A 6,000-nucleotide genomic window follows, 5' to 3' on the forward strand; every position below is an offset into this window, starting at 1 on the left:
TGCATTTTGCATTTAGGTCTGAGATCAACTTCGTGTTAACTTTTGTAAGAGGTAAGTTCTATGTCTAGATTCATTTATTTCTGCATATGAATGTATAATCATTTTAGCATCATTTTTGTAAAGATTCTTTTTTCTCCAATGAATTGTCTTTGCTCATTTTCCAAAGCTCATACCCAAATATATTTCTGTGCCCATATTGTTTTAGTTGTATGTTCCGTTTCATTGCTCTATGTGTGTATTATTTTATACCACACTATCTTAATTATTTTCACGCTTTGTTATTAGGTACATATATCTTTAGCATTATTATGTCTTCTTGAGATTTGCCCTTATTATCATTATGTAATGAACCTCTTTATCCCTGATACCTTGCCTTATTCTGAAGTCTTCCTTGTCTAAAATTAACATATTTATGCTACATTTTATTAGCATTAGCATTATATATCTTTCTCCATCAATTTTATGTTTAGTCTAATGGTATCTCTATATTGAAATACTTTTGTAGATATATAGTTGGATCTTGTTTAATACTCTTTTAAATTAAAAAATAATATATGATGTTTAGATGGCATTTAGATCACTCATTCTAAAATCTGCCCCAATTGTAGCTGTTTTCTATTTGCTACATTTGTTGTTGTGCCCCACCCCCACCTCTGCCTTTTAACTCCTTTCTGGATTAATAGAGCATTTTTTTTAGGATCCCATTTTCTCTTGTCTCTTAGCATATCTATTTCACTTCTTTTGTAAAAGAGATATATATTTCCTAGAGTTTGCAATACAATTTTACAACCAATGTAAGTCCACTCCAAAATAGTACTATATCACTTCACGGTTTTGCATGTACCTTCAAACACAGCATTCTCAAGTCTTCTCTTTTGTGTCTGGTAATATTATTGCTATTCATTTCACTTAGGCAGACAATATAGTTACTCAGTACAATGCTTATTATTATTTTTAACTAGTGTTGTCAATTAGATTAGATGAAATAAAAGTAATAATTTCCTTTTACCTTAATCTATTCCTTCTCTTAGGTACTTTATACAGATTCAAGTTTCTCTTCTATATCATTTTTTTCTCTCTCTGAAATCTGTTTTTAGCTTTTCTTTCAGGATAGCTCTGTCAACAAATTTGCTTGGATTTTTGTCTGAAAAATCTTTATTTCTCTTTCATTTTTGAAAGGCAATTTCCTGATTGTGTTTTCTTTACTTTTCTTCCATACTGTCTTTGTTGCATGTTCTTTTAAAATGAAAAATCCATGTCATTCTTTTACTTGTTCCTCAATGTTTTCTATTTTTCTTTTATTTTTGGAACTGCAATGTAATATCCCGGTGTAGATTTTACAGTATTTTTTCTGCTTGGTACTCTGAGAGCTTCCTGTTTGATGTCATCCATTAATTTTGGGAAATTTCTGGCCATGATGATCTTAAATAATTCTGCTGCTCTATCTTTCCCTCCCCATTGTATATACCAGTTGTACAAATGCTGCCTTTTTTTTTTTTTTAGAATTTTCTCACAGTTCTTGGATTTTTTTTTCTCTTTGCATTTAAATTTGAGAAATTTCTATTGACATATATTCAAGTTCAGAAAAGCTTTTCTTTACAGTGTCAAGTTTACTAATGACTTACCAAAGGCATTCTTCATTTCTGTTACAATGTTATTGATATCAACCATTTTCTCAGTATTTTCTTAGTGTTCCCATTTCTCTGCATACGTTATCTATCAGATTTTGCATTTTGTACCCTTTTTTAATTAGATACCTTAACATATTAATCACAGTTATTTTAAATTTTCTGACATAATTCTAAATATTGTCATATCTTACTTCAGTTCTAATGTTAGACTTAGTGTGTGTGTGTGTGTGTGTGTATATATATATATCTTTTGTGAGTTATGTATGATGTTTATGTAATAGGACTGAGATAAGTAGGCCTTTTGTTGTTTTATGTTATTCTGGCTAGAAGTTGTTCTAGGTTTGATGCTTACTGTATCTATGTCCTTGTTTTTTCAATTTTTAGTTCTTCTGTTGCTTCCCTAAAAACTCCTTCCACAATAAAATCTGTGCGTTGCAACCCTTTTACCTGTAATCCAATATTGAAATCTTGTTGATGTAGTGTTAAGATGTAAGGGAGGTAAAGTGTTCTATAATTTTATAATTATGTCTTGGTCTCTTAAGGATATGTGTTCCTGATCTATGATTTTAAATATGCTTTTTATCAGCCTTTAAGTAGGAAAGGAAATCTAGTCAGAATAGGAGTCAGGAATTGCCTGCTCACTGAGTGAGACAAGGCTCTGATAAAGTATTCTCCCCGATGAGTACTCATTTGTTAAGAACATTTTGGTTGTATTTCTAAATGATCACTTCCCTACACTCCTGCCAGAGACCATGAGGGGATTTTTCTTGACAATTCATTGTTGTAGGGATGAGAGGAGAGTTTCCAAACATCTTACTTTTCACAAGTAAAATCAGAAGCCACTTGCTTTAAAATAGCACTAAAATATATAAATTAAAATATTTCAAATCTAATAGATTATTTACTGGATCCTTTCTCAAACAATTAATTATTACATATTTTCCTGCTTTTGCTGGACTACACAAAATCTAAACGCATTTTTTTTCACCTGTGGATACTGATTCACCTTTCCCATGTCATTAATGTTTAGGTGTTCCCAAAAAACTTTGTAAATGTTGTTTATTACATTTTTACCCTTTTCCACCGATACTCTATATACTCCCATAGCTCCAGTTCAATCAATTTTGTTGATTATTTTTACCTTTATATTTCCAATAATGTCTTCTCACTTACTATTTAGTACTATACTCAAATTAGTAAGCTAATACTCATCCTGTGAAAAATGCTACCTTCTTGCAAACACCAACAAACTTGCTCTCTTTATTGAACAACTCCACCTTTGACAATGACACAATGGTGCATACACATATCATTTTATAAATATTCACGATATTCATAGATATATCCTTCCCTGCAGTTCACTCCTATGATCCCCAAATATTATTGGGATTCAAATAAAAAGCCTTATTCTTATAGTCATAATATATGATAATTAATTATAGCTGAAAATATAGGAACAATCTACTTTTTAAAAACATTACATATTTACTTTTTCTCCATTTTATTATTTGGATGAGTGGGAGTTTATCAGTGTTAATATATTAAATATGAATTTCTCATGAAAGGCAGGTGTAATTATTTAATATTTTATACACTGCTTTAGGACATTAAATTTAAAACAATTTCATTATTTTATTTACGCATGTATATGTATGCGTGTGTGTGTGTGTGTGTATTACACTTACCATTGTATGCCTAATGAAGATGATTTAAAATTTGCTAAATGCTGCATATTGTGTAGTAAGTGTGGTAGGAAACAACATTTATTGTTTTACAACATGAAGAGTTATAAAATACGGCAATTGATTTCCCTGGCATAAAAGCTTAGTTTTAGATGTAATTTTTAAAATAATGAAATGCAACATTTCAGTACCTCCTTCAAAGAGAAATTATGTAAACCCATAGAAGAAAATTTGATGGTTTAGGCAGGGGAGTGAAGCTGTATGACACCTGATAGGTGGTGTCGAATCCTATTGATACAGTTAGTAACTGATTCTACAGATCAATAATGGCAAAAATCATGGTGATTTACTGTGAAGGAAACATATTTTGGTGGTATTCAGGACTTGACTGACAGTATTTAAAAGACGGATTGAATAATCTGTCATGTTAAGCTTCTCATGAAGACTTTAATGTATCTTTGATTTGCCATAAGAAGAGTGAATTCCTTATTGTTTAAAAGCATTTGTGTTGAATCAGAATATTTTATTATATCTGTGCAGTGTTTATATGTTAAAATACAAAACTGAAGTTAAATTGCCTTTCAGTGAAGGTTCCTAATATTGATCTTGAGTCCTTTAAATTCCAACTCACTACGTGTGAAATAAAGTTTCACCTCTATTTAGCACATTTCAAGGAAAATATATATCACTGACGTATTTTCAATATAGTAACACTGCAAAATGATATGTTGTTTCATATTCCAAGAAAATTTCAGGGTTAAATAAAGTTAGATACTTTTGAATATTTTGGGGAAACAAATATTGACATTGTTTATGTTTATTTACTGTGAAGTTTAACAAAAAAATGCAGTTGATATTCTAAAGCCAATTTCAGCATATTTGTGAGTAACACGAAAAAATAGAAAAAACACATTAATATTAGATCGTCAAGTTTCTAACATCCACACTCATTGTATTTTGCACAATTTTTCTATAAAGTGTATATATATACATTTACAAAATAAGTGTAAAATATAGTTTATATAGCTAGTTTAAGAAAATATATACTTTGATATTGAAATTGACCATTCCCCCTATTAGTTGACATAGTCGTAGTATAGTAGAGAGATATGACCAAGTATTTTTATCAGAAAGATAATTGTCATATAATAATGGATTAAGAGGCAGGGAATCTAAATTTAGTTCCTGTCACTTCCATGTACTGGCAAATCACTTCACTTTATTTATTGGAGACTCTATTCTCTCATCTATTAGATAGAGATTGGGCTGCCTACCTAACAGATTTTGCTGAGTCAATAAAAGGGGAAATATAAACTAGTGAATTATCTAAAAGATTGATCATATTACAAATAAACAGACAAAAGCTGATCTTGATTCCTGGATTATTATTTGAAATGACTTTAATCCCCATTCCCAATAAAAAAGACAGACCTGTTTACATTATCATGATTGGGATATGATCTCTATTTATTACCTTTGATTTCAATAGAACTGTAGCAGCTTTACTTATTCTAACAAGAACATTTATGATGATTAGAACCTTGATCTTTTCTTTATCCACTCTGTCATTGATGGGCATTTAGATTGGTTCCTTGTCTTTGCTATCGTGAATTGTGCTGCAATGATCATATGCGTGCATGTGTTTTTATAATAGAATGGCTCATATTTCTCTGGGCGTATACCAAGTAATAGGATTGCTGGGTGGTCGAATGGCATTTCTATCTTTAAGTCTTTGAGGACTTGCCACACTGTCTTCCACAATAGCTGAATCCATTTACACTCCTACCAACAGTGCATAAGGGTTCCTTTTTTCTCCACAATTTCACCAGTATCTGTTATTTTTTGTCTTTCTTATAATAGCCATTCTGACTGGTATTGGGTAGTATCTCACTGTGATTTTGATTTGCATTTCACTAAGCCACCGTGGAATACTATGCAGCCATAAAAAAGAAAAGATCATGTTCTTTGCAGGGACATGGATGGAGCTGGAGGTCATTATCCTTAGCAAACTAACACAGGAATAGAAAACTAAGTACTGCGTTTTCTCACTTATAATTGGAACCTAAATGATGAGAACACATGGACACATGGAAGGGAATAACACACACTGGGGCTTTTGGGAGGGTGGAGCATGGGAGGAGGGAGAGGATTACGAAAAATAAATAATAGATACTTGGCTTAATATCTAGGTGGTGACATAATCTGTACAACACAGCCCCAAGACATGAATTTACTTACGTAACAAACCTGAACTTGTACCCCTGAACTTAAAAGTTAAAAAACAGAACCATGACCTTGCCATCATCAGTAACTGTAACCTCTTTATAATCTCCATTTCATAGATAAGACCTTCTGACTATCATATAAATTGAAAGGCATAGGTTTGCTACCTACTCAATCCCTCTAGTTTCCTGATTTCAACAATCTTTGACCCAGAAAAACATGCAATCCATTGGTTCCAGCATCCTTTGACTGTCCTGTTCCCCCTGAATATTTTCTCACCATTTGTTTCTCGATTTGTTTCATGGTCAATCTCTATAATTACTCTGTTGCTTACAACTGCAAATCATTTTACAGTATTAATTCTATAATTTCAAAATCCTGTTGAATCTATCTTATTTCTAATTCATGTATACCCCTCCTCACAAGAAGCTTAATGAGAATGGAGCATGCACTCTACCCTGGCA

General features: G+C 31.6%; 1 long non-coding RNA gene across 1 annotated transcript in view; it reads left to right on the top strand.

Moving 5' to 3' along the window:
* LOC105472829 (uncharacterized) overlaps positions 1 to 34 on the top strand; it is a 56,404-nt gene extending 56,370 nt beyond the window's left edge. The window contains exon 3 of the long non-coding RNA XR_981846.2: positions 17 to 34. This is a non-coding gene — a long non-coding RNA (uncharacterized lncRNA). The remainder of the gene's footprint in view (positions 1 to 16) is intronic.
* Positions 35 to 6,000: the final 5,966 nt, after the last annotated feature.

The sequence above is a fragment of the Macaca nemestrina genome, chromosome 4 (genome assembly GCF_043159975.1).
Source record: "Macaca nemestrina isolate mMacNem1 chromosome 4, mMacNem.hap1, whole genome shotgun sequence".
Lineage (NCBI taxonomy): Eukaryota > Metazoa > Chordata > Mammalia > Primates > Cercopithecidae > Macaca > Macaca nemestrina.